The 27,156-nt window shown below is 34.1% G+C and overlaps 1 long non-coding RNA gene across 1 annotated transcript; it reads right to left on the bottom strand.

Moving 5' to 3' along the window:
- Window positions 1-8,972: 8,972 nt before the first annotated feature.
- Window positions 8,973-17,246, bottom strand: LOC139045436 (uncharacterized). Its single transcript, XR_011503751.1, has 3 exons — window positions 16,293-17,246; window positions 15,586-15,708; window positions 8,973-9,018 (listed from the first exon to the last, which is right to left on the bottom strand). It is a non-coding gene; the product is annotated as an uncharacterized lncRNA (long non-coding RNA).
- Window positions 17,247-27,156: the final 9,910 nt, after the last annotated feature.

Raw genomic sequence — 27,156 nt, 5'->3', positions numbered from 1 at the left:
GACCTCATCCAGTAATTCAAAGTCCTTAAGAGTTAAAACAGGTTTACTGGAGAAGAAGGCATTTTGCCTCAAGACTGTAACATGGAAACTCTGCCCTAATTTCTAGTCTGATTGCCTGCCCAACAGATTCTCAAGAAAACTTCAAGAAGTAGTTGTGTTTAGAACATGGCCTGAGAAAACCTCATAGACATTTCCTATGTCCCAAGATAAACTGAGAGGAGCAGAATAATCCCCACGTCCTCAAACATAGCAAACTATAGCAGAGACTGACCAGACCTCGACAGATCAAAAGAGAGGATTCAAGGATACTTAGGGAAACACTGTCCTCAACCAAGACCAAGGGAAGGTAAATGACTGAGCTGACAGCCAAAGCGACTGATGACATCTATTACCGGATTGAGCTACCTCCAAATGCCTTTATATTATGAAAGGCCCCCAAAATTAGAAATAATATTGGAGATGGCAGAAACTGAAATTGCTTATATTGTGGTTTTCAACTGACAGCAGAAATTCCTCAAAACAGAAATTAAAGTAATTTAGAGACAAAATGTCTTATATGTTTACATGTATTTGTAGACAAAATTTATATAAAACTGTAGGTTCTATCAAACAGCCATTCATATAAAAACTCAGAAAACTAGTTATAGAGGGGGATATCTTTAACTTGATAAAGAATATCTAAAAGAAAAAATCTGCAGGTAAATCATATTTAATGGTGGGAAAATAGATGCTTTCTTACCAAGATCAGGGAAAAGTAAGGATAACTCCTCTCACCACTTCTCTTTAGTAATATACTGGAAGTTCCAGCTAATGAAATAAGACAAGGAAAAGAAATAAAACGTATACAGATTGAGAAAGAAGAAATAAAACTTTGTTGGCAGATGATATAATGTCTATGTAGAAAATCCCAAAGAATCACCAAAAGGTCTATTGTAGCAAAGCTGTAGGATACAAGTTTAATATACAAAAGTCAATTGCCTTTCTGTATAGCAGAAATAAAAAATTGGAAGTTAAAGTTAAAAACACGATACCATTTACATTAGCAGAAAAAAATTGAAATAGGTATAAATATAGCAAAAATACGTGCAAGAATATTTGAGAAAAATCACAAAACTCCAATGAAAGAAATCATAAAATAAATGAAAACATTTTCCATGTTCATGGACAAGAAGATTCAATCTTAATAAAATGTCCATGCTTTCTAACTTGATCTATAGATGCCATGCAATCTCCATAAAAAACTTGCAATTTATTTTCTGGATATCAACAAACTGATTCTGAAGTTTATATGGAGAAGTAAAAGACCCAGAATGGACAACACAATATTGAAGAGAAGAATAAAGTTAGAGGACAGACACTACCCACCCTCAAAACTTACTATAAATCTACAGTAATCAAGACAGTGTGGTAAAAGAATAGATAGATCAAGATAACAGAGCAGGGTGACCAGAAATTGACCCACACTGATGTAGTCAACTGATCTTTGACAAAGGAGCAAAGACAATTCAAGGAGGAAGAAGAGAGTTTTTAATAAATGGTGCTGGGACAACTGGACAGCTGCATGCAAAAAAAATTAATCTAGACACAGCTTTTGGGTGTTATCCAAAAAAAAAAAAAAACCTCAAAACAAACCATAGATCTAAATTTTAAATGCAGAACTAAAAAACTTCTAGAAGATAATAATGGTGAAAGTCTAGGTGACATTACGTTAGGAGACTTTTCGATATAATATGAAAAGCACAATCTATGGAAGGAAAAATTGATAAGTTAGGCTTCATTAAAATTAAAAACTTCTGCTCTGCAAAAGACACTGTTAAGTGAAGGAAAAGCCAAGACACCAGCTGGGAGAAAATGTTTGCAAAATACATATCTGATAATAGACTGGTATCAAAAATATGCAAAGAATTCTTAAAATTTAACAATGGGAAAATAACCCAACTAAAAATTTAAAAAGTGCTGTACAGACACATCACTAAAAAAGATATACAGATGGCAAAAAAGCATATGAAAAGATGCTCGACATCATATGTCATTAGGAAATCGTCAATTAAAACAGCAATGTCATATCACTACACAGCTATTAGAATAGCCCAAAGCAAAAGTACTATCAAAAACAAAGACTGGTGACAATGTGGGGCAACAGGAGCCCTCATTCATTGCTGTTGTGAATACAAAATGGTACGATCGCTCCAGAAGACAGTCTGGTAGTTTCCTACAAAACTAAACATCCTATTTTATTATAATCCAGCAGTCATGCTCCTTGGTATTTTCCAAAATGAGTGGAAAACTTATATCCGTACAAAAACCTGCACACAATATTTATAGTAGCTTTATTTATAATTGGCAAAACTTGAAAGGAACCAAGATGTCCTACAATAGGTGAAAGGATAAGAAAACTGTGGTGCTTTTATACAACGAAATATTATTCAGCGAAAGAAAAAAATGAGTTATCAAGCCATGAGAAGACATAGAACCTTAAATGCATTTTGCTAAGTGAAAGAAGCCAATCTAAAAAGGCTACATACTGTATGATTCCAACTATATGACAATCTGAAAAAGGCAAAACTGGAGACAGTAAAAAGATCAATGATTGCCAGGGAGTCAGATGGAAGGAAGAAGGAAGGGACGACTAGGTGGATTACAGGGGGTTTTTAGGGCAGTGAACCATTGTGTGTGATACTGTAACGGTGGATACATGTCATTATACATTTGTCAAAAACCATAAAATGTACAACACAAAGAGCAAAGCCTAATGTGAACTTTGGACTTTGGTTAATAATACTATATCAATATTGCTTCATCAATTGAAACAAATTTGCCACACTAGTGCAAGATTTAATAATAGGGGAAAAAATTGGGAGGAGAGGTATATAGAAACTATTTTCCTACTCAATGTACCGTTCTGAAAATCTAAATGTTATAAAAAATAAAGTCTTTGATTTAAAAAAGGTAATAACGGTATACCACAAGCTCCATATGCAAATTGGAAAACTATAAAATAAGTATGTTCTGTTTAAAAATATGGCCAGAGTATAATATGTATTTGCATATGAAAAAATAACAGGAAGGGAGGATCAAGAAGAGAGAAGTGTGGACCAAACTGAGAAGGGCCTTACAAGTTCTGCTAAACATTAGAATTTAGATAGAAGCATTTAACGATTTGTTAAATATTTTTAAGTAAGAGAATTACAGTATCAGAATACTGTACTTACTAAATGCATCATGAAATTATAGATAACTACCATTATACATTTTTCACTAATGCTTTATACATAAACTGGAGTAGAATCATCTTAGGCTTATGATGCAATTTTATTTTTAGCTTTTTGAGGATACGTAAGAAAATCATCCCGTTCTCCCTATTCTCTCATCCCCTGCTTAATAAAGGAAAAGAATCCCAAGGAATACACCTAAGGAACTCCAGAAAGAAATGAGTTTTGATACTTTGACTATACCAGTGGACCCCAGTTCCCTCCCTTTTAGTATTTACTTCCCAGTTTCTGGTCTTCAACTGCCCACTGCCACCCAGATTCCCATGGTGAAAGGCATGTGATTTCTTTTCTGCTTTTCACTGGTATAAGGTGTGTTAAACAAAAGAAGTGACAAGCAAAACTATGAGAAACTATCTTATAAATGATAAAATATGATCCAATCCAGAAAACATATATTTCTGATCTATTTTTCAGAACATTAAAATGCATTAATTCTTGCCTACCAGGAAATTTTAAAAAAAAGAAAAGCAGAATGAATTGATGCAGATTACTCCTCTGAGATGAATTTCTGGTACATTATAAATAGTTACTGGGGACAATATAAGATTCCTTGGGTAGAAAGTGAAACTCTTGTCGCTGGTACAGCTAGGCAGTTGCATAAATATAAACAGTTTAGATTTTGGCCCTGCCTCATCATTTCTATGAAGACAAGGAATATTTCACCATTTCAAGCCTTGGTACAATGCTGAGCAAAGTAGGCCCTCAAAATACTTTTTGTTAGCTGAATAATATTGCATAAATAAAATATCTAGACAACAATAATCGAGAAACAGATTAGTAATTAACATGTTGTTTACTTATGACATTATCTTCTATCATTTACGACAACTACTAAAAGGCACTGATTCCCAGACAATATCTCCAAAATAATAAAAAATGTAATTAAGGCTGTGATACAGATGGTGAACAAAGGCGTTAAAGAGTGGTGAGGGCCCTAAAATAACTCGTCAGTGATTAATGTCATGTGGCCTATCCACTTCCTCTTAAAAACATACTGCATTAGTTTTTTAAGGTTACTTAACAAGGTACAGAAGCTAAGTAGCCTAGAACATCAGTTTACTGTCTCACAATTCTGGAGGCTAAAAGTCACAGATCAAGGTATCAATGGGATTTGTTCCTTCTGAGAATTGTGAGGGAGAATTTGTTCCACGCCTCTCTCTCAGCCTACGGTCGTTTGCTGGCAGTCTTTGTCCTTGGCTTGTAGAGGCATCACTCTGATATTTGCCTTCATCTTCACATCACATTCGCCCTATGTCTCTTCACGTAATCTTCCCTCTGTGCATGACTGATCTGTGTCCAAATTTCCAGTTTTGATGAGAACACTAGCCATATTGGATTAGAGCCCACCCTAATGAACTCATTTTAACTTGTTTACCTCTATAAAGACCATATTTCCAAATAAGGTCAGAATCCAAGCTGCTGGGGGTTCCACATATCTTTTTTGGGGAACACTCTTCAACCCATAATAATATCATTTATTGCATCTTTATATTTGAAGAAGCAAGGCTATAGGAGTCCAAAAGGGAAGAATGGGCTCTTGACCTGGAGCCTGTGGAAGACATTCTCTCTCTGCTCCTGACTGACTGAACCACAGCAAGAACCCAAATTGGCAAAAGATCAACAAAAGGGTACTCTAGATGAGTAAGAAGGCTAGTGATGGCAAGGAACAGTATGGGAATAAAAGAATTAAGCAATTCAAAGCTTTAATTAAGAGGGCTCAGGAAGAATGGAACACATATTTCTTCCAGATAATTAGTCCTAGGCCGCCTCTCCCAGCCAGTTTTGGGGGAGAGCTGTTCCCGTAAGTCAAAGACTTGACTTTCTCATGGGGGAGAAGAAAACTCCTTGCCTCCTCTCCTCTGATTTATTTAAAAAGTCCTTTGGCATATATTTTCTCTTTTGATTTTCACAGATCCTTTACGAAAATTATTTACATACGTTAAGTTCAATCACCATAGTTTCCCTCAAATTTTGACAATTCTTTACAAAGAAAATAACCTCAAATAACCATTATTTAAAGCTTTTCAGTTTCAATATCTGCTTTGCTATATGTTCTAACCCTTTAGCCACTTGTTGCCCAACCCATGATGTTATAACTTCTGCTTTGCCATAAGAATCTGCATTCTTGGCCAAATCTGTTATTACTGGCTACTTGTTTTGAATTAAATTTTTGACTTTTATGGATATACCACTTAATCATTTTTTTAAATGCGATTAAACGTTCTCCATATTCTTTTATAATATTGTTTATTAGATATTTAGATATTTTTACCACAAAAAAAGAATAAGGAAAGAGAACATACATCACTAACAACTTCAAAACATTATATTCTTTTTCAGTTACTTTTAAAAGATTATAATCTTATTTACCCTCACTTTTATTCCCTTTAAGTAATTTACACAGACATTTCTAATTATTTATGATTTTAATTAAAATAAATTTTATAAACTACTCAGATATCTAATTGCTAAAAAATATTTTTGGTTCAACTATATATTTTTTAAACAGTTATAAAAAATAGTTATTTTTTCCTTTTGAGCTGCATTTGTGGGCCATAATGATAGATAAGCATGATTAGGCAAAAAAATGCCACCAATTCATGTGCTGTTTTCAAACGAAAAGTATATTTCCTTCCATCTGTACATGGCTTGAGTTATTTTTTTTCTTTTAAATAAGTGATTCTGCTTTAATCATCATTTGAAAAGATTTTTAGCACTGTGTATGTTTTTTCAAATGTCTAAGCAATCACCAAATGTAGTCTTACTATTTAAAATATGAATCAGATCATATCCATCTCCTATTTCCCATTACAATTAGACAAAATACATTTTGATTTCTGCAACTTGAATCATCTCACCTGAAATGGCCTGTACCTACTTATCCCTCATCCTTCTTCCTATCTCCTCTTCACTCATCCCTCACCAGACACACTGGCCTCACTGATCTTCAAACACCAGACCCTGGCCCGTAGTTCAGGGCTTCCGCACACGCCAGTCCAGGCTACTACCACATCATTGCACGTTGCCTCCTTCTTCTTATTCACTTCTCAGTTCAAACGTCATGTTCTCCTGAGAGATCCTTTGATAAGGGTCAGATTTATGTTCTGAAGCAAGGATAGGAAATAGACACCATGCCGTCTTCCATGTTCTCCATCTCTTCGTTGCTCATTTGTTCTTTTTACCCAACTGTTAGAGAACAAAACATACTAGTAACAAGACTCTTGGGACTATAGGCTTGCCATTTCAGGCTAAAGTAGGATATTTACAAAATAAAAAGAAGCAGACAATGGGCACAAATTTTGATTAACAGAAGAATGATTAAAAAATATTATGCAGTCATTAAATATCAAGACTTTAATAACAATAAAAATAATCATTATCATATTGTAAATAAAAAATGGAACGCAATAGGATGTTTCTAGTGCCTGTGTACCAGATACAAAGCGATTCATAACTACAATATGATTAAAAGAAAAACGCATTAAAGGTTAACTGTGGTTATCTGTGGATGAAAGAATTGTAGATGTTCTTACTTGTTGTTACACTTGCTCAATTTCTATTATAATGAGCATGTGCTACATTTAACATAAAAATGCTTAGGCCCCCAAAGTATATTTCAACTCAAAAGAGTTTATATAGCTCTGTCAATCTAATAATTTTGCCTGAATACGCACGCTTACTTGAGTTAAATGTTTCATTTTTCAGAATTTATTCAAATGCATGAGGTTTAATTGTTGTACACACAATATTTGATAGTTTTCCCTGCATAAGCTCTAAAAAACTTTTTTTACATGGATGTCTATTACTTGATATTTACTTTATTTGCCTCATATGCTCCTGATGGAATCTCAGGAGTAGTATTGCTAGGTCAAAGATTAAGTAAATTTTATGGCCCTTAATAAACAGGGCTCAAGTGGACATTTCTCTCTACACATGGCTTTGTGCCCTCTTCCAACTTCAGTTTCTACCCAGCTTTGGTTGGTCATCATGATGACTGGCATCTTCACTGTCTCTTCAATACCACAACATGGTTTTGAGTAGAACTCTCTCTTGCCTTTAAAACTCTAGAAATTTTATTTCTTATTTGGGATGTAGCCCACAGTGCCCCATGAATTGTCCTTAGTGTCTTATTTTTTTGCAGACTATAAACTACATTTGATCAACACACATAAAGCTCCTTTGTAAAAGTGTTTTCCTACATGACACTTTAATATTCTCAATTTTATCCTTCATTTTGCCTCCATCTTTAATTTATCTTCATTTATAAATAGACATAAAATTACTAATTATTTTATATTGCTTTCTAATGACTATTCAAAATTCCCTCTTTTGTTTTTCTGCTTTACATTTTTCTCTCCTTTCTTTTCATATCAGTCAACAATTGAAATTGGAGAGTTCTATACTTGGTTCTTTCCCCGTGTGCAGCTTTTAATCTTTCTATTTTTGGCTAAAATTATCAGAAGTTACTATCATATGTTAATTTACTCATTCACTTGATGTTTATTGAATCTTTGCGTACCATTTACTTTGTTAGTTCTAACATAATTTTAGTTTATGTTTACCACTTGTTTTTACTTCAGGCTTTATACATATTGATCTGAACTTCAAGATATCCTTTGAATTTTCTCTTCACTTTCCTCCAGAATACTCAGTTTTATCTCTCCCTTATTTAGCAAGTAATTATCTGACTCTATGTTAGTCTTCCCTTCTATTTCTTTTATATGCGTTAGGTATACGTAAACCATAATCAAAATATCTTGTTCTTTCACTCTATTTGTAAATATTTATATTTTAGGATCATCACTAACAAGGTGTATGTTTTCTGGAAATAACTGCTTTAGGTTTGTAGAAAGTGAGGAAAAATAGAACTTGTAAATGCTTATAGATGAAGTTTTGAATTACCATTTCCAAGATAAATTTAAAATCCATTTCCTTGGTAAGCTTACTCAATGATGCAGTTCTTTATTTCAATAATTTAGACTGCACCATGTCTATTCAACACATTCCTTTCTCAGGGGGCTTTGAGTGACAGCATACTATGATTTTGGATTCGAGGAATTAGGGAAGTAGAGGTGAATAAAGCCGAATTCTGTGCATTTACCAGCAGCTTCTAAACTCTTCACTAGTTTTCTGCTTCTATTTTCAATATATAAAAAATGTAGAAATAAAACTAATCCTGTACACTTGCGCAGATATTCCATGCAGGGGTCTTCAGGGTAGGTCTTTCTCCACAGGTCACCTGTAAGTAACTTCAATAGCACACGTGCTCACATGCACACACAAACACACACTAGCTTTCAGAATATAAAACAATACACAACTTTGCATGGCTACAAAACAGAATAGCTGTAACTGATTGTTCCTGAGCAATGCAATTATGTTATAGAAAAGAAAAGAAGCTTAAAAGCCATGTATATTCTGTTTTCAAGTACAGATTCAAGGTCATATTTGTCAACTCATGTTTTTCCCCAAAATCCAAAAGACTATGTCATCTTGCTAGAGTATCTAAACAATGTGACTCAATGATATTGAGAGAGATTTTACTAGGTAGCAAAATGAACTTAAAACCATGACTGTATAAAATGTTGCTAATACTTAATTTTAAATCAAATTATTTATATTTACAGGTATTTAATTATTTATATTTTATTTTCTAAATTTCAAAAACCTAAGGATAGTATAATGGGAAATGATACTAGCCTTTTTGAAAACGTCCTCTGAGGGATACTGGTGTGGAGATACACTCCTTATAAGAGAGAGGGAAAGAGAAAAGAAAAAAGAACCCATGATTAAATTATCTTGGAAACAAACACACATTGTAGGTATAACATATTCAAATCTCTCAGAAATCCTAAAGGTTTATGAAATGTTTAATCATATAAAATTCGTTTTCTTTCTTTGCTGAAAAAGGAAGCGACATTGAGGAATATACATGTCTGGCCAGTACCTATTGACTTTTTGTTCCTATCATATTGTAACAGATTCCCATGACAATATTCAAAGAATCAGAATAAAACTATTGTTTTTATATCCCAGGGAATCATTTGAGTAACAAACGGAAGTATTGTCTAGTACTCAATGGTAATAAAGAAAAATAGATTTTAATTCAAAATATTTTAATAGTTTGCTGTTACTCTGAGATGAGAAACTTTAGCCTTCTATCTGCAAAATGGGAAAAAAGCCAGTATTTTTACTAAAATATGCTTATGATAATTTGGAAAGTGATACTGAATCACGATGTAATTGTAGCACATACGAAATCATAATTGTAAGGCTGGTCAAATTTGACTATGAAAATAATCTGTTTAATCTAGGACATAAAACTAGGAATTTGAGAAAATGGGTTCCCTTGCCTTCCCGGAATTGGTACAACCCAAATCTAGGGAGAATAAGTAAATTTTAAGAAGGGGACTATATCAATATGCTACTAATTATGTTCTTTGAGACAATAATTTAACTACATATTAAAAGATATTATTATGGAAAATAGATTTAATAGACATAAATTTGAAAATCGCTCTGTAGATTTATTTATATGTTTCAATATTTCAAAGTTTCACAGTATATTTCACATGCTAATGAAAATTTTAATCTGCATAAAGAAGTTTGTACACAGAATTTTTCAATTTTTTCCCAGAATCATCTCCAGAAACAAGTATTCTGATTAACTATTGTTTGTTTATCAATTGTGTAGCTATGTTAGGTTAGACAACTATTCTTCTGTTTTAGGATCAAAAATTAAAAAAAAGTCACACTTTATTACAGAATGTAAACCTACGAAAAGGATCTTTTTTGCCTTAAATATTTTGAGAAATGGACTCTATATATCTAATTCAGCACTGTATGATATTTTATTGCACATAAGAATGAAACAGTATAAGCAATCACAACTTGTTATCACAAGATATTTTTATTGTAAATCCTGACGTCACTCACACAGTAGAAGATATTGAAATACCACCCTCCTAGGGAATCACCATTTTGATTCTCAGCCATTTTTCACTATTAATGAGTAATCTAATTATTACTCATTGTTTGCTAATGTGACACTTTACTCAACACTATTGAAATTTTATTTAAGCATCTCTGAACTCTATCTATTTCTAGTAAACATTGGCCATGTATTAAGTACAAAATCACATCTCATAGGACCAAACATAGCTGATATAATAGCTAGAGGAAAGAAATTGCCTAAACAACAAAAAAAAGGAAATGGATTCTATCTCCGGAAACTTTAGTTACTTTTCCTTTTTGCTTCCCTAGACGTTCTTTGAAATTTTTCTCCCTTTTTATTGGCATTAATGAGCATTACAGTGAAAATGGTATGTTTATATTGAAGTAAATTACCTACACAAGGTAAAAGAAGGTCTTAACAATCTGGAATTGGCTATAAAATAGCTCTAATTTGAAGTCAGGATAGTTATTCATGTGTTTTAACAATTCTCCTTTTCCTTAATGAAGTTAAATATAAGATATCTACCTTTTCTTAAAGACATTGTTGAATTCTTCCTGGCTTATTATACATTTGGTAAGGATGACCAGAGTGTTTTTGTCTGTAAACTGCTCTTTTGGTCTTTGAAAAGTCTGAGGCTTAGAGAAGTTAGGGAATTTATTTTTCTCAAGCAGTCTGAAAAGTAAAAATTATAGTCTTCTGTAAATAATTTGAAGCAACCTCTTGAAATTCAAGCCAGAAGTGCAAATATAAATAACTGAAATGAAATGCCATAAAACCTTTCATTTGCATTCTTGGTTCGGACAATTCACGAACGACTCGGAAAGTCTACGGCATGGCGATGTGCAACTCTGCAGTGAAACAAATTTCAATCATACACATGCTGGAAGTCTTATATGTGGAAGCGGGGCATATATCTGGGAATTGAGCCTAGCTTCACACAGCATCACAAATTCACTGTGGCTCCCCTCCTCTCCCCTTGTGTCTGCTTCCTCCATAACTGTAATGTGGGGCTGAAGGATGTTACCCAAAATTTCATTCCATGTATAAATTTGAAAATTTTAATCCTGAGAGTGAGCTTACAATTTTTTGTTCCTGATAAAGATAAGAATTAAATAAACTCCTCTCTGAAAATAAGAAAAAACAATGTTGTACTAGGAAAACTGTAGTTATATGGTCATTAGAAGGCAAAATCAAAATTAAAAGGAAAGTGATTTTGTTTTCTTGTCACAGAAGTAAAAGACTAAAATCTTAATTAGCTTTTCTAACACTTTCCAAATGACAATCGAAGTAGATCATTTAAACTGTAGTGTGGCAACCCCTATAATTAGAAGCCTATACAGTGTTCTAAGATAATAGTTTTAAAATGATTAAGAAGAACAGAAAGAAGAGTATAAAAGCTATTGGAATTTTTATGCTCCAACATTAACACTAAAAATTAAATATTCAATCAAAAACAGTTTGTGGTGTTTTTCTGCATATGTAATTACTGAGATCTCTAGAATGGTATCATCAAATGTAAATAACAGTCATTTCTGGGTGGTATAATTTGGAGTGATTCAAAATTTTTTCTTTTTGTAATTTTCTGCTTTGCTTGATTTAAAGAATAGCAATGCACTATATTTACTTAACTAAAAGACAATTAATTGAAAGTAACAAAAACTCTTTCTAATACCTTTAAAATATTTTATAGACATTGTAAAAATGATTTGTTTTTATTGTGAGCTTTTATCAGCCTCTGAATATAGTAGAAAGCCCAGGTTTTAAGTCAGTTGAGTTTCTTATAAAATTCATTTTTGACTGGGATGGGGCTAGGGAGAAAATTCTCTCCATGAATTAACATCCTTCTCAAGCTACATCTAGACTTACAATGTAATCACAAGCTGTGCTTGAGGTTTGTATATTTTATACTCAGCTTTCATTTTTTGATAGACAAATGAATTAATGTAATCAGAAGATATTCAATTTAAATTTAATATTCATGATAATAATAATTCCTAATAATAACACTGACTTCAGTTTATTCATCACCTCATGTGCCAGCCATGTGTTATCTCATAGGTGAATGTGTTTACGTTTTACTGTTGAAGAAAGGATAAGTTAGAGGATTAAGTAATTTAGTAAATGTATACAGGCAGTAAGTGATACAATAATAAGGATTTAAATCCATGCCCACAAACTCTTGCATGTATTATTATTTTAACATTTTCTCCTGAAATTAAGACAAGAATAGATATGCTAATTAAGCTCTTTCTGTGGATCAGACTTTCTTTAAAGTATTTTCACAGATCATTTCCTTTAATCCTTACAAATATACAAGGTAGATACTATTATTAGCCTTTATTCCAGATAAAAATAATTACATAATTTGTCCAAAGCCATACAGGTAATATTCCCAATTATGCTTGTTGATATTCAATACCACACCTGTCTTTCTAAATTCTCACCAGAGGAGCATTAGGCCTATAAACCTTTGTCAGTTTCTTGCCAAAGAGCTCCTGTTCGAGAAGCTTATGTTGGACCTAGAACCCAGGAGAGAAATCGTTCTTCCATGGTGACAGCCCTGGGCTGGACATGTCCATCTTCAGAAAGTAGATGTGAGGTTTTTCCTGCAGTGATCAGGCATATCCCTGAGACAGTGTTACAGATTTCACTCTAGATATGTACATTATTAGTGCTTCTCTTCTAAAATACTACTTATAGATTCCAAAGTTCTGTACATCAAAAAGGCAATTCTGAGTGTCATTTGAGGTAATACTTTACATATCAGTGTAGTAGTTTTCTACCGCTGATGTAACAAAATACCACAAACTTAGTGGGTTAAAATGACACAAATTTGTTATCTTACTGTTGTGGAGATTGGAAGTCTGAAATGAGCCTCACCAGCTAAAATTCAGGTGTCTGCAGAGCAACATTCTTTCTGGAGGCCGCAAGTGAGAATCTATTTTCTTTTGTTTAGCTTCTGGAAATTGTATGTGTTTCTTGTCTTGTGCCCCCTTCCATCTTCAAAGCCAAAAACAGCCAATTACATCACTCCAACACTGACTCTCTTCTGCCTCTCTCTTCCGCATGTAAGGATCCTTGTGATTACACCAGGACTACTCAAATAATCTGGATAATTTTCTCATCTCAAGGTCAGTTGATTAGAAATCTTCATTTCTTCTGCAACCTTAATCTTCCTTTGACATGTAACCTAACATGGTCATAGGTTCTTGGGATCAGGACACGGACATTTTCAGGGGGCCATTATTCTGCTAGTATCATACTAGACCAAAGCTTAAGGTTTCAGATCACAAACATTTAACTGGATGACTATCTGAACTGTGGTCTTGTGTTTGAGCAAATATCCCAAGTTTTTCCAAAGAAATAATGTGTTTGCTACTGTAGTTTTGTGATGGTAGCTGTGGCAGTGTTTGGGTATTTGTGGGGATTTCACTGTTATAAGCATAGAATGTAGCATGCAGCTTCCAAAGTTTTCATATTATAACATTGTTTCTAGCAAGGAAAATGTTGTTCTTTTTATAGCAAAGCCTATTTTAAAAGTTAATTTTTGAAAACATAAGACACATTTCTGAATCCCATTTTAAAACAATTTACACCTATTAGGATGTGTTGAACTGAAAAAGGAAGCACTCATATTTTTAGTCTATCAAATGAAATGTTTCCTGTATTTTGATGTTTCATACAAGTGAGAATGTTCCTTGGGTCAACTCAATTTTACCACATAAGTGGCTACTTAAATGCAGAAACTCATCAGTGCCAAGGTAAATAATACTGATTTCTGTTTCCTTATAAGATACATCACTTAAAATAGACAAAAACAGAGAAATGGAGTGCCCGGGGAATGCCCATGCTAAATAACAAACATTCTATTAGAGGAAACACTTTCTCTTCTGCATGTTAGGGCATCAAACAAGGGTACTTTGTAGCCAAACAGCTGAGATTCTAAAACTGCGCTGCTGTTTCCTTGTTGCCCGAACTTAAGAGTCAGCTTCCTCATTTTTAAAATAGAGGTAAAAATATAAACTTTATGTGTTGTTGAGGGATGTGGAATGTCTCTAAGGTTAGTTGACATATTTTTGCCCTGAGACCTTGCATGTTGATTTTAGAGACAATTTTGCTTCCAAATTCTCAGGATTTGCCTTACTATGACATCTATGTATTGATAATAAGCTTATCATTTTAACTAAATGCACTGGATGAAATTTAAGGGTAAACATATGGTAAATGCTATTTAACATTATTATACTTCTAGATAATTATTCTCCCAAATAACTATCATATATTGTGATTGTGACTTTTTTGTATATTATATCACATTCATCTATTTAAAGTATGAATTCCATCCAGGTGAGCTATAATTTATTTCCCAAACTTACTAACAAGAAATGTGATACCAGTTGATAATAAGTACAAAGTCTACAGCGACAATGGCACAAAAGTACAGTAATATGTGTTTTCTTTCCCAGTTAAAATATTTTATTGTGGTCTCATTTTTAAAGTAAAATGATGTTAGTAAGTGGTCACTACATACTATCATAAGTAAGCCAATATTTGTATCTATAGTAAATAGAAAGTTACATCAAAGAGCCTTAAAATACCTACTAAGGTGACGTTAAAAACATGAATAGCATGATATGTCACAGGAGGAAGAGCTTAACCAGATATTTGGCAGGAATGCAAGTCAGCAATAACACGTAAAAGCCCTGGATGATTAAGGGAATAATTATTTGATCAAAAGGCTGATCATTTCAAGTCCTACATGATATGTCAATTTTAGAAAGGAACAAACCTATATTCAGCTATCTGGAGAATTTCCCGAATTATTGAAATATCTAACAATATGATGAAGGGCTAAAAAAAAAAAAACAGACAAGAAGCAGAAGAAAAAGCATTTTATAAAAGAACAGACTTCAAACAATTTCAGCAAACTTTGACTTGGAAAAAAAAGTCCAAAAATTTCATTATAAGAAAATATAAGGTGAAAAATATTTAAATGTTGAGAAATGATGTATTTTGGTCTGTGTAAAATTTAAGAAAAACATATGAATGAGCAACTTTTAACCATAGTACTCAGAAAGCACAAGATAACACACACTCCCTCAAGAGAGATTGTGAGAGAATTTGTTTATTGATTAGCTCCTCACTTCATTCACTCTCTGGAATCTAAGAATTGTATCTTGAAAAACAAAACATATTATGGGCTAATAAAATAATATTTAATTACCCCTAATGTTATAGAGCCTATATTAATTTTGAAACATGCATCCATAAAATGCTACAACAACCCAAAGATAAAAGCACCTCAATCTCCTCTGTAATCTTTCAACTTCTCAAAAGATGAATCTCAATGTTTCCTACCTCACTGAACCAAAAGATGTCCCAAGGAGAGAGTCCTTTGTGCGTGGTGCATAGCCATTCACAGCCTTTGATGTAGGTGAAAATATTAACTTCAAATCCACTAGGTTAAACATATTTTGTTCCCTGCAGAAAGCATGACACCAATTAGCTTGCCTCTCCCTTATTCTTGGATTTATCCTCACCTAATATGACTTTCTCAAATCTATGCAAAAAAAAAAGCCATTTTCTCTGTTTTTATTTATTAAAAATTCTACCTATTTTTCCTAATATATCACCCAACCAGCCATTATTTCTATTTATGCCATATAAAAATTTGCCATTTGAATGACTTGTTAATCAGAGGAAAATACATTGGGTATGAATTCATTTCATGTTGCATATGAGGGACAAATTTAAATGAAAACAGAAATGTGCACAATATTTTACATAGCTCAGATTTAATTTCCACAGAGTCGCCTCTTACACTTTCATATTTTTGTATTGTTCTAATCTTTTTAATCTCAAATTATTTAGAGGAATAATTGATATATAGAGTAAAAATTAATTTGCTAATAGTGGAATCTTGCTTAATATATATATAATAAGACAATTTATTTAGATATAAATCCCAGAGAAACTAATACTGGAAAGACAATGAAGATTACTAGTACCATCAATGAGGCAAAAGATAGAAAGGAGAAGCTGAAGGAAAAGAATATGAAACTCACAGATCTGGTAGCTTTTCTACAAAGGTGCTGCCATCATTTTGCCACTCCTCCATGGAGAGAGTCTATTCCTTCATCTCCTTGAGGCTGGGTTGGTCTGTGACTTTAACTTATTGTATCACTTCCTGAGGGAGCTCTGTGCTTTCACATAAGAAGTCCGAGCAACTCTTCTGTAAAGAGAGGTCATGGGGATGAACAATGAGATCCCAAACGTAAGTGAAGATGTCATCTTGGATTTACAGTCAATTGGGCCTTCAAATGACTTTAGTCTCAACCTACATCTGACACATCTCGTGACACACTGAATGCAGGTTCATGAAACCAGGAAAGATAATAAAATTATTGTTCTAAATCACAAAATTTGGGAGTGATGTTTTACATAGCAACAGATGAACAAAACAATAGGTACCACCACTTTTCTTTGGGACTGAAACCAAGAAATGTAGAGAGAAGATGGAACATAAAAGTCATGGGTAAGCAGAGGCAAAAGTAGGAAGAGAAAAGCCATTGGTAGTCACACAGAAGGGAGGGAGAGTGGCAGATTTTTAAAGCTGCTAACTCTCTGAGTCTGCCAGTTCTCCTTTCTTTCGCCTATGCTCTCTTGTCTACCTGTGCATCTTACCCCACTTTATATACAATAAAGCCCAGTGCCTCAGTCAGTCTCTTGCAGTCTGAAAGAATCTAACCGAAGACAAAAATATCTAGATTAATCAAAGTGGAGTGCCAAAGCTGTTACAATAAGAATCTATCAATTCCTTTTGGAACTGTCTCAAATACAGTGTCTAGGAGACTTGAAAGTAACTCTAAATAATTCTCCTTATGACCAATTCCCAATTCCCTGCAGTTCGCAGAGGCCCACATCCCATAGTCATCCTAGGATTTATCGGAGTTCAAGAGGGGAAATGAGTAACAAGTTCAATAATTCCTAAGAGGGTTAAATTCACTAAATTTAGTGCCATGTTGGCAGATTATATTTAGAAAAGCTAATAGTAGATTTAATCTTCAAAAGTGAATCAAATATAAATAAATTTCTATTCACACATATTAACCCTTTAAGTAAAGTTATAGAAACCTAAATTAGGGGTCTACTATATTCTGTTATATAAGTTAATATTAGAAATTCACTTTTCAGGCATTTATATATATTCTTCTGCTGCCAATAAAGTCACAGTACACAGAGGAGTATAGAAAATACGTAATGAATAGAGTTTAGCAGTGGAAGTTACTGTGTTTGAAATTATTTCTAGCCATCAAACTATCAAGTAATGTCAAAAAATATAACAGCACTGTTTTCAGTGCTAAGAGAGAGATAAGAATTTTTAAGTATACGTGAGATTAAAATTATTTTTTAGCATTTAAGGGTCCTATTGCCATTTTTATAAGAAAATTGTGTTGGGTAATGTAAATACTGTAAAAATTTATTTATTTATTTTGAGTAAAATTTTCCCTTTATTGCCATCAAGACAAGTAGGAAACTTTGCCACGAGTCTAAGTGAGGTGTTTTTTGAAATTTAATGTGGTCATATTTTCACCCACAAACTAATAAATCAAAGCTAACTTTTTATAAAGAAGACAAATCTAGAGAAGCATATGAAAGCAAGAATATTCTGAACAGATGATAGGCTTCATTCAAAACAGAGTAGATGACTATGAAGAAATTCCGAACACAGGTAAATCAGTTACAGTCGATGCAACATGAGAAAGTCTCTCAGGATCAATTCTATATTTGTTATGCCTTCTATAGCAAGACATAATTGTAGAACATTGGTGATTGAAAAGAGCAATAGGAAAATTCTGTCAAAAGAAGAATATCTAGTAGGAAATAAAAGACATAAAGTTTGAATAGCTGTATTTAAATTTAAGATATATATCAGTTAGATAGATGGATGAATTAATTCATTGATCACTCCATCATATGAATAATTATCAAATGAAAAATGTACACAATAACTGGAGAAATTGAAATATGTTTTAATTGATTTAAAAAGATACATGAAAGGGCATGAAAATGTGGTGAAGACTGGGTGTTCTCGAAATCCAACTCAGAAGACAGCGCACAGATTCAGACATAGAAAGATGTCTCTCAGTACACAATTACTATGTGCCTGGTACAGTCAAAGTGCCTTTCATGCTGTCAATAAGCTGACGAAATAGGCTCCAGCCTAACCACCACCGTATAGACGAGGATTTGTAAGCTTAAGCGAGGCTACATAGTGTATTAGTAAAGAGTGTGGTATCTAGAGTCAGATGGATTTCATCTCCAGTATTTACTAGATATATGACCTTGGGCAAGTTATTTAATTTTCTATTTCTTACTTCCCTCATTTATAAAATGGAGATGATGATATTACATAGCTATTAAATGTTAATGAAGAAAAATTAAGATAATATTTGTAAGGTATGTCACACAAAGTCAATATTTCAACTATTAGTATAGCCTATGATCATATATCCGGTATTGTGAAACGTGTATTTGATATAGGCATTCCAACTTCACAGCCACTGTCCTTAACTCAATATGTCATAGTTTCTCCTCAGATTTCAGAAAGACTTTCATGATAGGCTAACAGTATTAGACTTGAATTCTGTCAGAAAGAAATAGGAAATCTTTCAAGTATGCTGAGAAGAATATAAGGAAGCACGAAAGTAGAGTTTGAGAACAACTTATCTGGAGGTCATGTTCAGAGAAGACTGGATGCTCAGGACAGAGAGATTGAAGGTACAGAGGCTACTTAAGAAGTAATTTAATGATGTCAACTTATGGTGACGAGGATCTTATTTAGGTCATTGTAATTATGAAGAAAAGAAGGGAGAAAATTGGCAACTACACTGGTGCCAAAAAGGCTGGACGGATGAGTTGGAAGAGACTGTAAACACATGAAAAATGACACCAAAGTTTTCAAGAATCTGAGAATGGAACTGTGGCTTATTCAATGAAAGAAAGTTAGGAAGGGGACTGTTTGGGGGAAATGTGGGGATATATGTGCTCTGTGACCTGTGAACATCTTTCTGATCCTCATTTTGTGAGATGTTAGATGTTAGATATTCAATTTCTAATTGTGTAAGCTTGAGAAGACTAAAGGACATATTGATCTGACCATTTGCGTAATTTAAACGGTGATGGTGGTGGAAATAGAGTATATAAATAGATTTGTTTCTTATGTATCAAATAGCGACAGTGGTTTATAAAAGAAGCTGAAACATCACATGGAGGGCAAATGAGTAGTTAATGCCGGGTATTTGAGAGAGTAATTTCACAACTTATGTGCTTTATGATTTTTGAGCCATATGACTCCATTACTACATAAAACTGAATTTTAAAAAATATACCTCAAAGGCAGATTGAAACATGAGTTTGGAATTGAACAGAAAAATGCATGGGAGATATGGACATGGATAGTAGATTTCATCAAGAGCATACTTGAAACCAAGAAAATGGATAAAATCGTCAAGAGAGAAAATGCAGAAAGAGACCAGTAGAAGACTATTAGTTGAAAATACCAACATATTTGGAGCAAATGATTTCTAAAAAGAAGGCTCCATCAGGATTTTATCGTGTGGTGTCATACAGTTTTAAGAGCAAGTATAAGTACATTTATATCTACGTTCTACAGTTAATGCCATAAAAGAATCTTTATCCTATACATAGCAATTACGGTTATGCAGAATTGTGGGTCAGGCCTTTTTCATGTGATAAGACAGACACTTCTCCAAGAAAGAAAATATAGAAGTTAAATTGAAGTCATCAAACATATTTCTATTTATCCCATCTGATGAATCCCTCAATTTTTTAGTACACATTGAAAAGTAGATATAGGAATACACATACACAAAAAGTTAAGTGCAGAACTAAATGAATTTTCAAAAAGTGAATTCACCTTTGGAACTAATAACCTGATCAAGAAAAAGAATGTTACCGCACACAAAAACCATGATTGTGCCCCTCCAGTCACTCTGACTCTCTTGACTTCGATCACCATCAATTGGTTTTGCCTCCCTTTTATTCTTCATGTATGTGGCATCACATTGCATGTTTACAGACTTCAGTTTTTGAGAAACACATACATCTGTGTAACTGCCACCAAAATAAAGATACAGATCAATTCCATCATCCCAAAATATTTCTCTGTGCTCCATTGTAGCCAACCCCTTCCCCCACCTCCTGTTCCTGACCATTCTATTCTGTCTTCTGTCTCAAAGTTTTCCCTTTACAGAGTTTCAAAAAAAATGAATAATTGTGGACTATGTGTCCTTCGAGTTTGTCTTCCTGCACTCAGTGTAGTGCATTAGAGTTTCTTTCATGGATTTACAGGTCTCAGTAGTTCATTTCTTTTCATGGATATATGACAGTTTATTTATCCATCTCCAAGTAGAGCTTTATTTGGTTTTCAGATTTGGCAATTACGAATAAAGCCACTGCAGCATTTGCATAAAGGTTTTTCTGCGAGCACAAGTCTTTATTTAACTTGGATAAATACATACTAATGAGATTGTTGGCTCACATGATAGATGAATACTTAACTTTTTAAGAATTCCAAACTGCTTTCCAAAGTGACTATACCGTTTTGCCTTCCCAACAATATTTAAGAGGTGCGGCTGCTCTGGAACCTTGTCAGCATTCGATAAATGTCAGTTTTTAATTTTATTTTAGCCATTCTAGTGTGTGTAGTGGTATCCCATTTTGGTTTAATTGCATTCCCTAATGACTAATGATGTTGGACATCTTGTCAAGTGCTTATTTGCCATCTATATACATTATTTGGTGAAATGTTACTAAAGTCTTTGTGCATTTTTTGATTCATTTATTTTCTTGTTATTATGTTTTCAGAGTTCTTTATATATATTTGGATAAATGGTCTCTATCAGATACGTGACTTCTAAATATTTTCTCTCAGTCTGTCACTTGTCTTCTTTTTTGTGCAGTATTTTTGGCAGTGTAGAAGTTTTTATATTTTATAAAAAGAAATTTATCAATTTTTTCTGTTATGTTGTGTTTCTGATGTCATATCAAACAAATATTTGACTAATCCAAGGTGACAAAACATTTTCCTATATTTTCTTCTAGACGTATAATTCTTATATCCTTTCCGTTTAGGTCCATAAGCTATTTTGAGAGTTAATTTCTGTATGTGGTGCAAGAGATGGCTTGAGGTCTATTTTTTTACAAATGGTTGACCAAGTATTCCATAATCATTTGTTGAAAAGACCGTCATTTTGCTATGAGTTGCATTCCACCTAAATAAAAAAAATTAATTGACTCTTTATGCGTGGGCCTGCTTATTTGCACTTTTTCACATTAGTCCTTTATACACTGTCCTGTACATGTGTACATATACTTATATAAGTCACACAGACTTTCTCCACAGAAGATGTAAAAATGGCCAATAAGCATCTGAAAAGATGCTCAACATCATTCATCATTTGGGAAACGCAAATCAAGACCACAATGAGATATAACTTCACACCCACAAAGATGACTATAACCAAAAAGATAGATAATATCAAGTGTTAGTGAGCTTGTGGAGAAATTGAAACCTTCATACACTGCTAGTGGGAATGTAAAATAGTGCAACTACCTTGGAAAACAGTTTTGAAGTTTCTCAAAATGCTAAACATGGAGTTACTATATCACCTAGCAATTCCATTCCTAGATATACACCTAGGAGGAATGAAAATATATGTCTTGTACACAAACCTGTATGCACTTACTACAGTAGCATTAGTTCACAATAGCTAAAAAGTGGAACTAATCTACATGTTTATCAATCGAAGAATGGATCAACAAATGTGGTATATCCATACAATGGAGTATTATTCAGTAACAAAAGGGAATGAATGAATTACTAATACATGTTACAATATAAATGAACCTTGGAAACATTATGCTAAGTGAAAGAATCCAGTCACAAAAGATCATATACTGTCTGATTCCATTTATATAAAATGTACAGAATGGACGAAACTGTAGACAGAAAGTAGATTAGTGGTTGCCAAGGGCTGGGGGGAGGGTAGAATGAGGTGTGGCTGCTAATGGGTTTGGAGTATTTAGGGGGGTGATGAAAACAATCTAAAAGTAGATACCAGTGATGTTTGCACAACTCTGTGAATATATTAAAATCCACTGACTATGCACTTTAAAAAACAAATTTTATGTTATGTCAATGGTATCTCAATAAAGCTGTTATAAAATGTATTAACATTTGCAAAAGTGATATAAACCGAGGCTGGCCCCATGGCCTAGTTCTGCTTCAGTGACCCAGGTTCATGGGTTCAGATCCTGGGCGCAGACCTATGCCACTTGTCAGCCACGGTGTGGCAGTGACCCACATATAAAATAGCGGAAGATTGGCACAGATGTTAGCTCAGAGCTAATCTTCCTTAGCAAAAAAAAGGAAATAAAAGAAATTCATACAAACTGAAAATCAATAGACTCAAATTTACTATCAATATTCTGTCAATCTCCCATTTACCCTGTAAGAAATGTACACATTTCATCTGAGAAAATAAGAGATTTATTATGAATCCCTCTTTATACTTTCTCCTAGGCATAAACAAATGTGTTTATTCAAAGGCAGAATAACTTGCTTGTTGATATGTAAATTTTTTTTTTCATCTGTTTCAGGTCCTGAAGGCCACTCAGCTTTAGCTGACACAGGAGTCTGCTTTGTGTCTTCAGCAGTATGGTTCCTTCCATTGGTTCTCTGCACTGACGTCTCTGCCTAGAAGCCCAGCATTGAGTCTCCTTTCAATTTCAGTGGGCACAATGAGACAGTTTCACCCTCTAAGAACTAAAAGAATCTCAGGAGTGCAAGCTCATCTTCTCTTTCCATGTCTACAGCTCCTCATCCGTCTTGTTGGCCTTATACTGAAAATCAATTTCCTCATAAAATTCCCACTGGATAGGGAGTCAAGAATTCTTCATTCTCATCCCATAGTATAAAATGTCCTTGTCTTCACTCTGGGCTTTTATGCACTATAGTTGGGAGAACAGTGCGTAAGATTACTATTTTCTTTTTTTTACCTTTTTACTGGCAATTTTCTGGATGCAGAAAACAGTAAGACATCTATATTTCATCCTTTATATCTTATTCTCTTCTTGTCTAATTCTAGACAAAGAATAAGCTTTATTGATTGATTTATCTTCTCTCTCATTAAATCCTCAAGAACTTAATAAAGTTTTGAAATTCATTCTTCTTCTTATTCTTCTTTTTTAGTACTTATTCAACACATTATTAGCACCCACAATATTAGCACCAACAGTGGAATAGCACCCACAATTAGCACCCATCAGTACACATAATGTCTACTGATTTAGATATTGGACACTGGAAGAAGGAAGGCAACCAGTTCTTTGGCCTCAAAAGCCCATAATCTAGTTATAAAATACAAGTAGCCAATTTCAATTTCAAGTTAATGTAATACAGGAAATACTATGAGCACATGGAGGAAGAGAGAATTAATTTTGTTTTGAGGAGTTAGAAAGTCATACCCATTAATCTGACAGAAGTTTAGCTATTTTATGATAACAGAGGTTTGTTGACAGAACAAGGCAGAAAGAACCAGCCTTCTAGGTAGTGAGGGTAGGAAGAAACAAGATGAGTGTGAGAGACTAAGTTAAAAGTAAACCTCTTTACCAAAAAATAAGGTATATCTGGCCCTGGGAGAATTTGCTTTGATAGCCTGAAGTTCCCCAAGGTAAGTCAGTTCTTCCTTGCCCAGAAAGGGAAAGTCGATGTGTCAGTTAGAGACATTATAAGGTTAAACAGCAGTGGCATAGAGCAGAGGCATAGATGGCATCAGGTTGTTTAGGAGTGACGAGTATAGGAATCTCACTTTTATGTGGACAGCTACAATTAACATATCATTCCCTTTTTAAATGTATATCTAGAAGTCTTCACATTCTTGTATATGAAATATGACATTGAAAACTAAATACAATTGCTATAGTGATAATCACATTGCACCAATTAGCTTTATATTTAACACTAACATATTTTAACTAATTTCATCATAGAGACCAAAATTTCTAGTTACAAATTGACTTAGGCCCCACAAAAAGTATTGTCAATTAGAAGCTTGACCAGGACAGACAAGATCTCCAATTGTTTGCTGTCATAATGAAAGTTGATGCCTTTTATATAAATAATTTGTTTTCTTTTTCCTAGGAAATGGAATTAACGAAATAAAACTAAGCCTACAATTGGTAAAAAAGCAAGTCACTTGTACTATCCCAGAGAAGAGGTGTTTGCTATTTTTGTGATTTGGAGAGTCTTTTTATTTTCTGTTCTCAAAAATGATTACGGAGTGGTCTTGTTCTTGTCTTGGTCCATTGTAGTTACAGCACGACCTTGTCTGATGTCAGCGTTCTGTGAAAAATGTTTATTTTCAACAGAAAATCATCATGGCCTGATAAAGTCAAGCCAACTCCAAGCTGACAGTGCTCAATGATTAACTTTTTTCTTTCCCAACAACAATCAGTAGATATGCTTTCATATACTTCTTTGTGCACTTCTGTGAGAGCATCTCAAGGTGGAACTATGGGTCAGAGGGAATATAGAAACTTAATTTTACTGAATACTGCATGATTGTCCTTCAAAAATGGTGGCACTCATTTATAATCCCATCTGTAGTGACTATGGATTCCTTGGCAGCACCTGGTTTTCTAATTTATAATCTGTCAATTCCCCTCAATTGCTATAATATTTCTTGGAAGAAAACTTAATTTATCATTATTATTAATATCATTTGTTGTTACTGCCATCAGGTCAATTCTGACTCCTAGCGACCCTGTGTATAGCACAGTGGAACCCTGCCTAGTCTTTCTTTGCCATCCTCTCACCTTCTGGCGCTGTATCAGACAATGCTGCACTGCTAGTAGGGTTTTCATGCCTACTTTCTCTTGAGAGTGGTTGGCCAGGTTCTTCTTCCTAGTCTGTCTTAGTCTGGAAGCTCTGCTGAAACCTGTCCACCTGAGTGATCCTGCTGGTATTTGAGATACTGGAGACATAGCTTTCAGTAACACACAGCTGCCACAGTGTAGCAACCAACAGATACTGTGGAGTGGTTCCCTGATGGGGAAACAAGCCTGGGCCACAGCAGTGAAAGCACTGAATCTTAATCACTAGACCACCAGCGCTGGCTACTATTATCATTACTAATGTCATTATTATCATTATTAGTTTTCACTGGTCCTCTTATTCTGAGTTATGAATTATCTTAAATATTCCATCATAACAATATTCTAATTGTTTTCTTTAAAATTTTTTTTTTTACCTTTTGACCCACTTCACCCATTTCTCCCACACTCCCTCCCACCAACCCACTTCTGGCAACTACCAATTTATTCTCGGCACCTATGAGCTTGTCTTTTTTGGTTTTTGGGGGTTTTTTTAGATATCCCATATAAGAGAGAGCATACGGTATTTGTCTTTCTCTGTCTGACTTATTACACTTAGCATAATGCCCTTAAGGTCCATCCACGTTGTCACAATGGCAAGATTTCATTCTTTGTATGGCTGGATATAATATTACATTGTGTATATATATATGTGTGTATATACACACCACAATTTATCCATTCACCCATTCATGAACACAGGTTTTTTTTTCCATATCTTAACTATTGTAAATAATGCTGCAATGAACATAGGGGTGCACATATCTTTTCAGGTTAGTGCTCTCATTTTCAGTGGATAAATACCCAGAAGTAGAATTGCTAGATTATACGGTAGTTCTATTTGTAATTTTCTGAAGAACATCAATACTGTTTTCCATAGTGGCTGCATCAATTTCCAACCCCACTAACAGTGCACAAGTCTTTACTGTTCTCCACACCCTCTCCAACACTTGTTATTTCCTGTCTTTTTGATAATAGCCATCATCATCATTGTTATTGTTTTTCTCAGTCCTTGTATTCTGAGTTATGAATTGTCTTGAATATTCCATTATAACAATATTCTAATTTTTTAATTACAAAAGAATTATACTAAGTTACAGATAATAGTTGATAAAGTAAATTCAAAGCAACTTAAGTGTTAAAAAATATCAGTGAGGGGCCGGCCTGGTGGCGCAGCGGTTAATTTCCCACGTTCTGCTTCAGCAGCCCAGGGTTCGCTGGTTAGGATCCTGGGTGCAGACATGGCACCACTTGGCAAGCCATGCTGTGGTAGGCAACCCACATATAAAGTAGAGGAAGATGGGCAGGGATGTTAGCTCAGGGCCAGTCTTCCTCAGCAAAAAAGAGGAGGACTGGCAGTAGTTAGCACAGGGCTAATCTTCCTCAAAAAAACCCACAAAAAACAGTGAGTACTATTTTAGACCATGATTTGGAGAGTCCTCCAACCTAAATGAATGTGCTAGGATGATTTATTCAACTAACTAAATAGAATAGACAGCAATATTTTTTCTTCTATATATAAAGCAAACCTAGGAAAAGAAATTTGGATTTCTACCCTGGACTGAATATTTATGTTCCCTTCAAAATCACACATTGAACCCCTAATCCCCAATATAAGGGTATTTGGAGGTAATGCCTTTGGGAGGTAATTAGGTCATGAGGGTGGAGCACTCATGCATGGGATTAGCGCCCTATAAGAATAGACATGAGAGAACTTGTGTCCTTTCTCTTTGCTCTCTGCATGTGCGGATACAATGAGGAGATGGCTCTCTGCAGGTTAGAAAGAGGGCCCTCACCAGACACCCAATCTGCTGGTTTGAGATCAATCTTTATCTCAAGTTCTTGATCTCAAACTTCTCAGCCTTCAGAACTACAAGAAATAAATATTTATTATTCAAGCCAGTCTATGGTAATTTGTTACAGCAACCCAAACTAAGACAATTTCCTTTTGTAAAATAAAGAAAACATACA

This window comes from Equus asinus, chromosome 5, assembly GCF_041296235.1.
Source record: "Equus asinus isolate D_3611 breed Donkey chromosome 5, EquAss-T2T_v2, whole genome shotgun sequence".
Classification (NCBI taxonomy): Eukaryota; Metazoa; Chordata; class Mammalia; order Perissodactyla; family Equidae; genus Equus; species Equus asinus.
This window is presented reverse-complemented; position numbering and strand designations above follow the sequence as displayed.